The 14,882-nt window shown below is 35.4% G+C and overlaps 1 long non-coding RNA gene across 2 annotated transcripts in view; it reads left to right on the plus strand.

Moving 5' to 3' along the window:
* The window catches only part of LOC137211930 (uncharacterized), a 154,876-nt gene that overhangs the window by 11,746 nt on the left and 128,248 nt on the right, over window positions 1-14,882 (plus strand). For both annotated transcript variants that reach the window (XR_010937283.1, XR_010937281.1), the window contains exon 2: window positions 7,950-8,013. This is a non-coding gene — a long non-coding RNA (uncharacterized lncRNA). The remainder of the gene's footprint in view (window positions 1-7,949; window positions 8,014-14,882) is intronic.

The following is a 14,882-nucleotide window of genomic DNA, read 5'->3' on the forward strand; positions in this document are numbered from 1 at the left end:
TTCTCAGTTTTAAGAATAGAAAAAGTAAATATCAGCATTTGAGGGTCTCGTCCAACAGATAAGCTGAAAGCAAAGAAAGGCTAAGAAATGTAAGATATTGTCAATACTGTTATTTAAAGGATATTATTTAAAGGATGAACTATGAAATCTAAACTGAATAAAAAATTGAAGAGAGAGAAATGGGAGAGAACACCGTGAGAGAGAAAGAAAGAGAATGTTGTGGTGAATTGTAAGTGCATCAGTGCCATGGAGATCGAGAAAAAATAAAAGACTTAAAATTTTGATAGTTGAGGGACACCCCTGGCAGTCCAGTGGTTAAGACTCCACACTTCCACTGCAAGGGGCACAGACAGGTTCAATCCCTGGTTGGGGAACTAAGATCCCGCATGTAGTTGACGGGTAAATATGGAGACATGATTGTGATCATAAGCAAGAATGCTTGGAATAGTAATTTGGGAAGAAACACATAGATGATAGCAAACGAAGTGAATGGCTGATGTAAAGTAGGTTATTGGAGGTCAAGAGATGAGGAGGTCAAGGAGCAGAGTCCATATTATGGAAGGGTGGTCTGCTAGAATAATGATAATACCCAACATGATAATAGAACTTGAAACATAAGAGAAGGCTGTGTGAATTGAGTATCAAAATTTTGATAAATGAGGGAGAGTTATTAGAATATCATTACTTGACAGTTCCAAGGATGGAGAAAAAATGATACAGACAAACACCATGACCCTTTTAAAAAGGACGTAAGGTTTTTTACAGAAGCAAGTGGGAACAATGATCTACAGTGTAAATGCTGTTTGGATTTTGAAAGAATAAACAATCACCACTTGAAAGCAATAAAGGGAAAGGGTACTTTCTTTGAAGAACTAGGTTTTACTTATGGCAAAGATGTAGAAGGAATGCTTAGAGAAAAGGTTGAAAATAAAGGGAAGTGTGCTGCTTTTAGAGGGGAAATGTAAGTGAATGGGGATAATGGTACAGTAGAGTATTATGGCAAACAGCAGGTTGGGAGTGGGCAAGCAGTAATGAATGGGAAGAGGTTGGGGAGCTTTCACTTTGGTTGTTGAATGCAAGCTTGAGAATCATGGCAGATTTAATCTCAGTGTACTAAAATGTAATCTGTCTAATAGTGACATAATTTATCAACTTTTGAAAATCTTTGTGTGCTAGCCGGGAAAAAATAGTTAATTCACTAATTCTTGGTTGCACTGTTTTATATGTCCCTTAGATCAAGCTTGTTTATGTGGTAAATATCTACATAGATAATAATTTTTTGTTATTTGATCTATTAAAGATTGAAAGAACTGAACTGAAATCTCTGATGGTGGATTAGTCACTTTATCCCTGCATTTTTTTTATTAAAAAATTTTAATTAAAAAATTTTTTTTGGCTGAACCATATGGGATCTTAGTTCCCCAGCCAGGGATTGAACCCACACCTGCTGCACTGGAAGCATGGAGTCTTAGCCACTGGACCATCAGGAAGTTCCTCTCCCTGTATTTTATTAATTTGTACTGTGTATATTTTATGACACTTTATTAGGTACGTGTAAGTTTAAAATTGATAGATTTTCCTGGTGAAATGTACCGTATTATCATTATGTGATGACCATTTCTATAATAATGCTTTTTCTCTTTAAGCTTATTTTGTTTGATATTAATTTAGTGATTTGTGCTTTAAAAAATTATTTTCGGGCTTCTCTGGTGGCGCAGTGGTTGAGAGTCCGCCTGCCGATGCAGGGGATGTGGGTTCGTGCCCCGGTCTGGGAAGATCCCACATGCCGCGGAGCGGGTGGGCCCGTGAGCCGTGGCCGCTGAGCCTGCGCGTCTGGAGCCTGTGCTCCGCAACGGGAGAGGCCACAACAGTGAGAGGCCCGCGTACCGCAAAAAAAATAAAAAAATAAAAAAATAAAATAAAAAAATAAAAAATTATTTTCTTGTTATAACTTTTCCATTATTTTACTTCCAACTTTTGTGTCCTAATATTTTTTTCCTTGTTTTGAATATTATTTTTTTATACAGCAGGTTCTTATTAGTTATCCATTTTATACATATTAGTGTATATATATATCAATCCTAATCTCCCAGTTCATCACACCACCACCCCACCCTGCCCCACTTTCCCCCTTGGTGTCCATACGTTTGTTCTCTACATCTGTGTCTCAATTTCTGCCTTGCAAACTGGTTCATTGGTACCATTTTTCTAGATTCCACATATATGCGTTAATATTTGATATTTCTTTTCCTCTTTCTGACGTACTTCATTCTGTATGACAGTCTCTAGGTCCATCCACGTCTCTACAAAAGACCCAGTTTTGTTCCTTTTATGGCTGAGTAATATTCCATTGTATATATGTACCACATCTTCTTTATCCATTCTTCTGTTGATGGGCATTTAGGTTGCTACCATGACGTGGCTATTGTAAATAGCAGTGCAATGAACATTGGGTGCATGGGTTTTATTAAATTTTGGTTTTCTCTGGGTATATGCCCAGTAGTGGGGTTGCTGGGTCATATGGTAATTCCATTTTTAGTTTTTTAAGGAACCTCCATACTGTTCTCCATAGTGGCTGTATCAATTAACATTCCCACCAATAGTGCAAGAGGGTTCCCTATTCTCCACACCGTCTCCAGCATTTGTTGTTTGTAAATTTTCTGATGATGCCCATTCTAACTGGTGTGAGGTGATCCCTCATAGTACTTTTGATTTGCATTTCTCTAATAATTAGTGATGTTGAGCAGCTTTTCATGTGCCTCTTGGCCATCTGTATGTCTTCTTTGGAGAAATGTCTGTTTAGGTCTTCTGCCCATTTTTTGATTGGGTTGTTTGTTTTTTTAATGTTGAGCTGCATGAGCTGTTTATATATTTTGGAGATTAATCCTTTGTCTGTTGATTCATTTGCAAATATTTTCTCCCATTCTGAGGGTGGTCTTTTCCTCTTGTTTATAGTTTCCTTTGCTGTGCAAAAGCTTTTAAGTCTCATTAGGTCCCATTTGTTTAATTTTGTTTTTACTTCCATTTCTCTAGGAGGTCGGTCAAAAAGGATCTTGCTGTGATTTATGTCAAAGAGTGTTCTTCCTATATTTTCCTCTAAGAGTTTTATAGTGTCCAGTCTTACATTTAGGTCTCTAATCCATTTTGAGTTTATTTTTGTGTATGGTATTAGGGAGTGTTCTAATTTCATTCTTTTACATGTAGCTGTCTAGTTTTCCCAGCACCACTTACTGAAGAGGTTGTCTTTTCTCCATTGTATATCCTTGCCTCCTTTGTCATAGAATAGTTGACCATAGGTGCGTGGGTTTATCTCTAGGATTTCTATCCTAATGCAATGGGATTTCCATTGATCTATATTTCTGTTTTTATGCCAGTACCATACTGTCTTGATTACTCTAGATTTGTAGTAAGTCTGAAATCAGGGAGTCTGATTCCTTCAACTCCATTTTTTCCCCAGAGATTGCTTTGGCTATTCAGGACCTTTTGTGTTTCCATACAAATTTAAAGATTTTTTGTTTTAGTTCTGTAAAAAATGCCATTGCTAATTTGATAAAGATTGCATTGAATCTGTAGATTGCTTTGGGTAGTATAGTCATTTTCACAATATTGATTCTTCCAATCCAAGAACATGGTACATCTCTCCATCTGTTTGTGTCATCTTTGATTTCTTTCATCAGTGTCTTATAGTTTTCTGAGTACAGATCTTTTGTCTCCTTCGGTAGGTTTTTCCCAGGTACTTTATTCTTTTTGTGGCAGTGGTGAATGGCATTGTTTCCTTAATTTCTCTTTCTGTCTTTAGTTGTTAATGTATAGGAATGCAAGAGATTTCTGTTCATTAATTTTGTATTGTGCCACTTTACCAAATTCATTCATTTGCTCTAGTAGTTTTCCGGTGGCATCTTTAGGATTCTCTATGTATAGTACTGTGTCATCTGTAAACAGTGACACTTTCACTTCTTCTTTTCCAATTTGTATTTCTTTTATTTATTTTGCTTCTCTGATTGCCGTGGCTGGGACTTCCAAAACTATGTTGAAATAAGAGTGGCGGGAGTGAACATCCTTCTTTTGTTCCTGATCTTAGAGGAAATGCTTTCAGTTTTTCACTATTGAGAGTGATGTTTGCTGTGGGTTTTGTCAAATATGGCCTTTATTATGTTGAGGTAGGTTCCCCCTATGCCCACTTTATGGAGAGATTTTATCATAAATCGGTGTTGAATTTTGTCAAAAGCTTTTTCTGCATCTATTGAGACGATCTTATGGTTTTTATTCTTCAGTGTTTTAATATGGTGTATCACATTGATTGATTTGTGTATATTGAAGAATCCTTGCATCCCTGGGATAAATCACACTTGATCATGGTGTATGATCCTTTTAATGTGTTGTTTGAATCTGTTTGGTAGTATTTTGTTGAGGATTTTTGCATCTGTATTCATCAATGATATTGGTCTGTAATTTTCTTGTTTTGTAATATCTTTGTCTCGTTTTGGTATCGGGGTGGTCTTGTAGATGGTGGTCTTGTAGAATGAGTTTGGGAGTGTTTCTTCCTCTGCAATTTTTTGGACGAGTTTGAGAAGGATGGGTGTTAGCTCTTCTCTAAATGTTTTGAGAATTCACCTGTGAAGCCATCTGGTCCTGGGCTTTTGTTTGTTAGAAGATTTTTAATCACAGTTTCAATTTCATTACTTATGTTTGGTCTGTTCATATTTTCTGTTTCTTCCTGGTTCAGTCTTGGAAGGTTATACCTTTCAAAGAATTTGTCCATTTCTTCCAGGTTGTCCATTGTATTGGCATAGAGTTGCTTGTAGTAGTCTCTTAGGATGCTTTGTATTTCTGTGGTGTCTGTTGTAACTTCTCTTTTTTCATTTCTAATTTTACTGATTTGAGTCCTCTCCCTCTTTTTCTTGATGAGTCTGGCTAATGGTTTTTCAATTTTGTTTATCTTTTCAAAGAACCCGCTTTTAGTTTTATTGATCTTTGCTATTGTTTTCTTTGTTTCTATTTCATTTATTTCTGCTCTGATCTTTATGATTTCTTTCCTTCTGCTAACTTTGGGTTTTGTTTGTTCTTCTTTCTCTAGTTCCTTTAGGTGTAAGGTTAGATTGCTTATTTAAGATGTTTCTTGTTTCTTGATGTAGGCTTGTATAGCTATAAACTTCCCTCTTAGAACTGCTTTTGCTGCATCCCATAGGTTTTGGATCGTCGTGTTTTCATTTTCATTTGTCTCTAGGTAGTTTTTGATTTCCTCTTTGATTTCCTCAGTGATCTCTTGGTAATTTAGTAACGTATTTTTTAACCTCCATGTGTGTGTGTTTTTTTCATTTTTTTTCCCTGTAATTGATTTCTAATCTCATAGAGCTGTGGTCAGAAAAGGTGCTTGATATGATTTCAATTTTCTTAAATTTACTGTGGCTTGATTTGTGACCCAAGATGTGATCTATCCTACAGAATGTTCTGTGCACACTTGAGAAGAAAGCATAATCTGCTGTTTTTGGATGGAATGTCCTATAAATATCAATTAAATCTATCTGGTCTATTGTGTCATTTAAAGCTTCTGTTTCCTTATTTATTTTCATTTTGGATGATTTGTCCATTGCTGTAAGTGAGGTGCTAATGTCCCCCACTATTATTGTATTACTGTTGATTTCCTCTCTTATAGCTGTTAGCAGTTGCCTTATGTATTGAGGTGCTCCTATATTGGGTGCATACATATTTATAATTTTTATATGTTCTTCTTGGATTGATCCCTTATCACTATGTAGTGTCCTTCCTTGTCTCTTGTAACATTCTTTATTTTAATGTCTATTTTATCTGATATGAGTATTGCTACTCCAGCTTTCTTTAGATTTCCATTTGCATGGAATATCTTTTTCCATCCCCTTACTTTTTTATAGACAGCATAAATATAGGTCTCACTTTTGTATCCATTCAGTGAGCCTGTGTCTTTTGGTTGGAGTATTTAATCCATTCACATTTATGGTGATTATCAATATGTATGTTCCTATCACCATTTATTTAATTGTTTTGGGTTTGTTTTTGTAGGTCCTTTTCTTCTCTTGTGTTTCCCACTTTGAGAAATTCCTTCAGCATTTGTTGTAGAGCTTGTTTGGTGGTGCTGAATTCTCTTCACTTTTGCTTGTCTCTAACGCTTTTGATTTCTCCATCGAATCTGAGTGAGATCCTTGCTGGGTAGAGTAATCTTTCCCAGCAAGATTAAATATATCATGTCACTCCCTTCTGGCTTGCAGAGTTTCTGCTGAGACATCAGCTGTTAACCTTATGGGAGTTCCCTTCTATGTTATTTGTTGTTTTCCCCTTGTTGACTTTAATAATTTTTCTTTGTGTTTAATTTTTGCCAATTTGATTACTATGTGTCTCTGCTTGTTTCTCCTTGGTTTTATCCTGCCTGTGACTCTCTGTGCTTCCTGGACTTGGGTGCCTATTCCTTTCCCTTGTTAGAAAAGTTTTCGACTATAATCTCTTCAAATATTTTCTCAGGTCCTTTCTCTCTCTCTTCTCCTTCTGGGACCCCTATAATGCGAATGTTGTTGCATTTAATGTTGTCCCAGAGGTCTCTTAGGCTGTCTTCATTTCTTTTCATTCTTTTTTCTTAATTCTGTTCCACAGCAGTGAATTCCACCATTCTGTCTTCCAGGTTGCTTATCCATTCTTCTGCCTCAGTTATTCTGTTATTGATTCCTCTAGTGTATTTTTCATTTCAGTTGTTGTATTGTTCATCTCTGTTTGTTTGTTCTTTAATTCTTCTAGGTGTTTGTTCTTCAATTCTTCTAGGTCTTTGTTAAACATTTCTTGCCTCTTCTCTATCTTTGCCTCCATTCTTTTTCTGAGGTCCTGGGTCATCTTCACCATAATTATTCTGAATTCTTTTTCTGGAAGGTTGCCTATCTCCACTTCATTTAATGTTTTTCTGGTGTTTTATCTTGTTCCTTCACCTGGTAGAGAGTCCTCTGCTTTTTATTGTGTCTATCTTTTTGTGAATGTGGTTTTCTTTCCACAGGCTGCAGGATTGTAGTTCTTCTTGCTTCTGTGTCATTATGTTTTAAATGTATTTCTTTTGAATATCAAGTACCTTGATTTTTAAAGTCTAATTTGAGAATATGTGCCTTTTAACTAGTGAGTTTAAATCATTTATGTTTTTGTTACTATTGTTATGTTCGGAACTGTTTCTACTTTAAATTTTCACTTTGCCACTTAGAAGATAATGCTCATTTCAAATGGATAGCAATTCACTGCTATTCACCTCAGGAAAAGTCAAATCAGGTTTAAAATTCCTTTCCATTCCTCCACCAAAACAAAAGCTACAACAAAATTATTTATAAATCCCTCTTCTCCTTAAACACTCAAAGTAGGAACATGATGGGCAAAAATGGCATCTGTATTTTTAATAAAAGTTAAATATAGTGTAAAGCCATGGTCTTATTCTTCTGAACTTCTTGGGACTTATGTAGCTTATTATGTAAGCCTCTGTAATTTAAGTTGTGTAGCCAGTTGAATTTCATGTGTGATTATCATTGCCTGTTGAAAGTGCATTAATTTGTTGGAACAGGAACAGTGTAGGGGAGTTAATTATATGTTGTCAGCAATGAACAAATGTCAACGTTTAAAAATGAATTATTATTTTTGAGATACCATGATTAAATCAAACTAGTATGTGTTCAGGGATTGGGAGTGGGGATGGACACTCTGAGAAATAAAATAGCCTAGGGTGAAACACCTGGTTTTGTGAAAACTAATTTTTGAAGCATTGTCTTACATACTATGGCAAAATAAAAGAGCCCTGAAAGATACAAGGACTTTGACACTCATTATAGCTGAGAACCTCAAGTAAAGATAAGATGCAATGTTTTCTCTAAATGCTATTGCCCAAATAAGGAAAACCTACAATTGAAAACTGAGATTAGTGTATACTTAACCTTGTTTTCTCTGCCCAGGGCCATGGCCACTGCATTAGTTGTTGGAGTTGTGAGACTTACTGAAGCTTTGTCTGGATTCCAGGTAAATTTTGTTTTGTTTTGTTTTCTGTAGAATTGCCATATGGACTTGAATATATTAAAACATATTTTCTAATCTTACAGAATCCCAAATTTGGTTGTTCCTGTATTCTTTATACTGGTGACTGCTTTGTGAGGAGTGTGATGTAATGTGAATAGTATAGGCACTAGGCATTAAATTCAAACTCTACATCTTAGTAGCTGCATAAACCTGGACAAGTGAACTAACCACAAACACTTCAATTCCTCCATCCTCTGTGTTAGTTAACTTCATTGGTGGTGGGGGAGATCCTCTCACAGTGTATATGTATATCAAACCATCATGTTGTATACTTTAGATGTCTTACAATTTTGTCAGTTATACCCCAAATAAGCTGAAAAAAATTGTCTCTGTCCTTGAGCAGGATGTATTAAAAATATTGCTCTGCCTATCTCATAGAGGAATTGTGAGAATCAAATGAGGTAATGTATGTGAAATTCTTATAGATCTTATAACACATTATAAAAAGGTTAGCTATGTTATTTGGAATCTCCAAAGCTACTACTGCATAGTATGGATAGTATTGCCTTCACATGAATTCTTTAGTAATCACAACTTACATGGTGTTTTTGCCTTTATATTTGTTTCAGTAATTTAATATTTAATTTGTTTGTGAGGTGCTTTACTTTCATAACAGGATATACAAACAGCTGCCCATGACAAATGTAGTTGTTCTTAAATAACTTCTAAAATTTTCTTGCTAAAGGCACAAGGGTTATTGAAATAGCATATATATACCAAATTTTTTTCAAGTCTAATTGCTGTAAAAATAATAACTTTTGTCATAAAACCTGCAGGTCTTTATCTAAATTTGTGTCAATACCATAGTAGTCTTTATAATCTTTTTAGGATTCCAACATTCAGTTAGGGATCAAACTCTTGAAAGTTGACTAAATCATTGCTGTTAAGTATTTTTTTAATTAAAAAAAATTTTAATTGAGGTATAGTTGATTTACAATATTACATTAGTTTCAGGTATACAACATAGTGTTTCACACTTTTTATAGAATATACTCCATTAAAAGTTATTAGAAAATAATGGCTAAAATTCCCACTGCTGTACAATATATTCTTTTTCCTTATCTGTTTTTACATAATGGTTTATATCTCTTAATCCTATATCCCTATCTTGCTCCTCCCCTCTTCCCTTTCCCCACTGGTAACCACTAACTTGTTCTCTGTATCTCTGTTTACATGTAGTTGTCCAGTTTTCCCAGCACCACTTATAGTCTCTTCTCCACTGTATATTCTTGCCTCCTTTATCAAAGATAAAGTGACCATATGTGCATGGGTTTATCTCTGGGCTTTCTATCCTGTTCCATTGATCTACATTTGTTTTTGTGCCTGTGCCACACTGTTTTGATTACTGTAGCTTTGTAATAGTCTGTAGTCAAAATGCATGATACCTCCAGCTCTGTTGTTCTTTCTCAAGATTGTTTTACTATTCAAAGTCTTTTGTGTTTCAGTACAAATTTTAAAATAATGAAGAATGCCATTGGTTTTTGATAGGGATTGCATTGAATCTGTAGATGGCCTTTAGTAGTATGGTCATTATAACAATATTAATTCCTCAAATCCATGAACATAGTGTATCTTTCCATCTGTTTGTGTCATCTTCAATCTCTTTCATCAGTGTCTTAATTTTTTAGTATTGGTCTTTTACATCCTTAGGTAGGTTTATTCCTAGGTATTTTGTTCTTTTTGATGTGATTGCAAATGGGATTGTTTCCTTAATTTCTCTTTTTGACAGTTTATTGTTAGCGTATAGAAATGCAACAGATTTCTGTATATTAATTTTGTGTCCTGCAACTTTACCGATTGATGAGCTTTAGTAGTTTTTTGGTGGTGTCTTTAGGATTTCCTAAGTACAGTATCATGTCATCTGCAAACAGTGACAGTTTTAATTCTTCCTTTCCAATTTGGATTCATTTTATTTCTTTTTCTGGTCTGATTGTTGTGGCTAGGTCTTCCAATACTATGTTGAATAAAATTGACCAGAATGGGCACACTTGTCTTGTTCCTGATCTTAGAGGAAATGCTGTCAGCTTTTCACCATTAAGTATGAGGTTAGTTGTGAGCTTATCATATATGGCTTTTATTATGTTGAGGTATGTCCCCTCTATGCCCACTTTCTGGAAATGGATCTTGAATTTTACCAAAAGCTTTTTCTGCATTTATTCAAATGATTATGTGGTTTTTATTCTTCAATTTGTTATTGTGGTGTATCACATTGATTAATTGTGGATATTGAAACATCCTTTCTTTTGAAAAAAAATTTTTTTAATTAATTTAATTTATTTATTTTTGGCTGTGTTGGGTCTTCATTGCTGCGTGCAGGCTTTCTCTAGTTTTGACGAGTGGGGGCTACTCTTCATTGAGGTGTGCAGACTTTTCATTGCAGTAGCTTCTCTTGTTGCAGAGCATGGGCTCTAGGTGCACAGGCTTCAGTAGTTGTGGCACACGGGCTCAGTAGTTGTGGCTCACAGGCTCTAGAGTGCAGGCTCAGTAGTTGTGGCTCACAGGCTCTAGAGTGCAGGCTCAGTAGTTGTGGCACATGGGCTTAGTTGCTCCATGGCATGTGGGATCTTCCCAGACCAGGGCTTGAACCCGTGCACCTTGCATTGGCAGGCAGATTCTTAGCCACTGTGGCACCAGGGAAGCCCCGAAGCATCCTTTCATCATTGGAGTAAATCCCACTTGGTCAAGTTTTATGATCCTTTTAATGTCTGATTGGATTCAGTTTGCTAATATTTTGTTGAGGATTTTTGCATCTATGTTCATCAGTGATACTGGCCTGTAATTTTCTTTGTGATATCTTTGTCTGGTTTTGGTATTAGGGTGATAGCTTCATAGGGTGAGTTCAGAAGTGTTCCTTCCCCTGCAATTTTTTGGAACAGTTTGGTAGAATTCATCTGTGAAGCCATATGGTCCTAGACTTTCATTTGTTGGGAGTTTTTAAATTACTGATTCAATTTCATTACTGGTAATTGTTCTGTTCATATCTTCTATTTCTTCCTGGTTCAGTCTTGGGAGATTGTACATTTCTAGGAATTTGTCCATTTCTTCTAGGGTGTCCATTTTATTGGCATATAGTTGCTCATAGTAGTCTCCTATGATCCTTTGTATTTCTGTGGTTTCCGTTCTAACTTCTTTTTCATTTCTGATTTTACTGATTTTGGTCCTCTCTGTTTTTTTCTTGATGAGTCTGGCTAGGGGTTTATCAATTTTGTTTATTATAAGAGCCAGCTCTTAGTTTCATTGATCTTTTCTATTGTTTTTTCAGTCTCTATTTTATTTATTCCTGCTCTGATTCTTTATTATTTCTTGCCTTCTACCAACTTTGGGTTTTGTTTGTTTTTCTTTTGCTAGTTCCTTTAGATGTAAGGTTAGGTTGTTTATTTGAGATTTTTCTTGTTTCCTGAGGTAAGCATGTGTCACCATAAACTTCCCTCTTAGAACTGCTTTTGCTTTGTCCCATAGATTTTTGATTGTTGTATTTATGTTTTCATTTGTCTCCAGGTATTTTTTAAATTCTTCTTTGATTTCTTCAACAATCCATTGATTGTTTAGTAGCATATTATTTAGCCCCCATGTGTTTGTGGTTTTTGAAGTTTTTTTCTTGTAGTTGATTTCTAGTCTCATAGCTATATGGTCAGAAAAGATACTTGATATGATTTCACTTTTCTTAAATTTACCAAGGCTTGGTTTGTGGCCTAGCATGTGATATATCCTGGAGAATATCCGATGTGTACTTGAAGAGAATGTGTATTCTGCTGCTTTGAATGGCATATTCTATATATATCTATTAAGTCTATTAGTCTAATGTGTCATTTTAGGCCAGTGTTCTCTGATTGACTTTCTGGCTGGATGATTCGTCCATTGTTGTAAGAGGCGTGTTAACCTGGGAGGAAAGGATTTGAATTTGAGAGTGGTCACCAGCATTCAATGAAGCCAAAAGCCAAGATGGGGATTATAGAGTCTAGTGTGTTTGGTGTTAGGTGGCTGTGTTTTGTATCCCACATTTGCCCCTTAAGAATGACTTTCTATCCTTCTCCAACCTGCTTTGTGCCCAGGGAAAGTTGACCTAACACACATCAACAATGTTCTTTTTCCCTCTGGCTTCTGGTTGTGTTTGGACAATGGGAGGCACTGAGGAGAGATAAGAGAACAGAAAGAGAGGTAACTCCTGTTATTTATTTTGATATCTCTCTCCCTCCTAGGTCACAGATTGGCAGGGGCAGTGTTCTCTCCCAACAACTAAAGCTCCTGTTGGACAGCACTTTCCTATAACTATGTCTCTCTGGTTTCCTCAAGGCCTGGGGGTAGTAGTCACTTACACCTGTTGCTAGCCCTGTGGTGCTTTACCATCCCCTGTTAGTTTCCTGCCTACATTCTTGTATACACACAGTCTCTTCATTATACTCCTTTCAATCATACCTTTTCTGTTTGTGCTGTTCCTTGCCAGAAACCTGCCTGACACAGAGGTCATTGTTGATCTTTGTTAGAATCACTTTTAGTGGAGTGGTTGAGGAAGAGAGGTGGAGAAGTAAATGGAAAGAAAGAAAGAAAAAGATTAAGGACATGGATTCTTTTTTCAAGAGTGTGGCAGTGAAGGGAAGGAGAATGCTAGAGAGCATCATAGCTAGTGAAAATTCTGAAGAACTAGAAAAAATAAATTTAATGAGAGATGTAGACTTAATTTTAGGTTGTGAATAAGAAGTTAATATAGAAGGAGAAGAAAAATGGTATAATATAAGCAAAAAAGTTGTGAAATTTGAATGTGATATAATCTGATTAAAATCACAGAAGGCAGGATTAACCTTGTACAGAGAGACATCTTTGAGAACAATGAAATGGTGAATAGAGGATTAATATATGTGGGGTAAATCATTAGGGAAGTTCTTGCTGAGGAGGCTCGATTTCTTCTGTGATGTTGAAGGCAATGTCATTTTTTCAGAGGGGGAAGGATTTGTGAGAGGAAGACTGACAGGGAATGATAAAGGATGAAATGATGACTGTGGGAAATGGAAGAGGGAATTATTTGCTGGATAAGCTATGTACTCTAGTTGAAATGTCCAGAAATTTGGGGATTTAAAAGAGAAGTGCTTTGGAAGAATAACAGGATGAAATATGGAGTGTGCTAACAGGAAGGTGGTTGATGTCATCTTCCAAGTGTCTAAGCTACATGGGAAGGACAGAAATCATGAAAATGGAGATAGTGTTAAAAAGACAAGATTGAGAAATTGGAGGTCTTAAAGAATGTGCGTTGGGAGTAAAGGACTGAGAGAGCTTGAGGGGTAGATGCCTATCATCAGAGAATGGTATAATGAAATTGAAGATTTTTCAAAGAGTAGTGAAAGTAAAGGAGGAACTGAATAGATATGACAGTGTGTTAGCTAATCAGAGAGGCATGAGTGGATGACAATTTCTTCACTGAAATTCTATATCAGCTGGGTTCCAGAATATAAGACCTTAGACAGTAATAAACAAAATAAAAATAAATCCCCATCTTTTTAAATTTCAGAAATGTGTGCTCCTAATTGCAAGTCCTGAAATGACTATATCTTACCCATTTTAATTACCACCCTCTATTATCTAACATAATTCCATGCATGTATTAGATACTCAAATATTTGTAGAGTATTTGAAAAAAAGAACAAAGAAAAACACATCAAATTTTCATTATAAGATAATAGCTTACTAGATATATTTGAGCAGCTAGGTATATGATTGTAATTATATTCTGCAATAAATTCAGTATAAAACTCCTCAAAATTCTGTAAATTTCTTTCTTATTTGATGTTAATGTTTGTTTGGCACTTCTGTTTTCAGAACTAATTTAATTTATATTTATTGTGGTATCTACAGTCAATTTGATATGGCAGGTTGTTTTTAGGATCTTTCTCTTTCAATTCAAATATATAGATTTTTAAAATAAGTTCCTTATATAGAGGAATGTGAGTGGTGTGTTTGGGATAGATAATCGCATTCAAACTTCTTCATAAATGAGCTTCTATTTATGTAAGCATATCTTTAAGATCTTATATTTATGTACTATGTTACCATTTTACTTCATATATAACTGTTAGTAATTATAACAATAATAATAACATTGGGTATTGTTTATTATGTGACAGGTGCTGTTCTAAGTAGTTTAGACGATTTACTCATATTTTCCAAAATGTGCTATTATTATTCTTATTTTACAGATGAAGAAACAAGTATAGAGAGGTTAACTAACTTGCCTAAGATCACAAAATTAGTGAGTAGATTCAAACGTAGGAAGTCTGGCACCGGTGCTCAGGATATTAACTACCACTACTAATATAGACATAGATTTAGATACAAATGTAGATGCATTTATCATCTGCTTGCTTAAATGTCTGTTTTCTTTACCTTGAGCTCCCTAAGGTCAAGGACATTGCATGGCACATTGCAGCTTATCAATAAATATTGTAAACTAATGAAAAATCTTCTCACTTTCCAAGATAATTTTGCTGTTTCCTACAGATTTTTCTATTATATTTATAATACTTTTCAACTAACACTCTTGGCTTTTCTTTTCAAGTCTATTCCAGTTATTATTTGGGTGGTTTGTTATGAGACATATTATGACATTTTAAATCTCTATATCTAAAACTTCATTCTTTTGCTGAGACAAAAATTCTCTCTTCCTCTCCTCCTGCCAAATATCACAGCAGATTAAGTGTTTACATGAGGGGAGTTTGTAGTCCAGGATTTCTGCAGCAGCAGGCTTCAAATATTCCAGTCAAATCCTGCCTTTTTTCTGACTCTTCCTCATGAGTGTTATCGTCAAAGCTTCACTCTGGCAT

Source organism: Pseudorca crassidens, chromosome 2 (genome assembly GCF_039906515.1).
Source record: "Pseudorca crassidens isolate mPseCra1 chromosome 2, mPseCra1.hap1, whole genome shotgun sequence".
NCBI lineage: Eukaryota > Metazoa > Chordata > Mammalia > Artiodactyla > Delphinidae > Pseudorca > Pseudorca crassidens.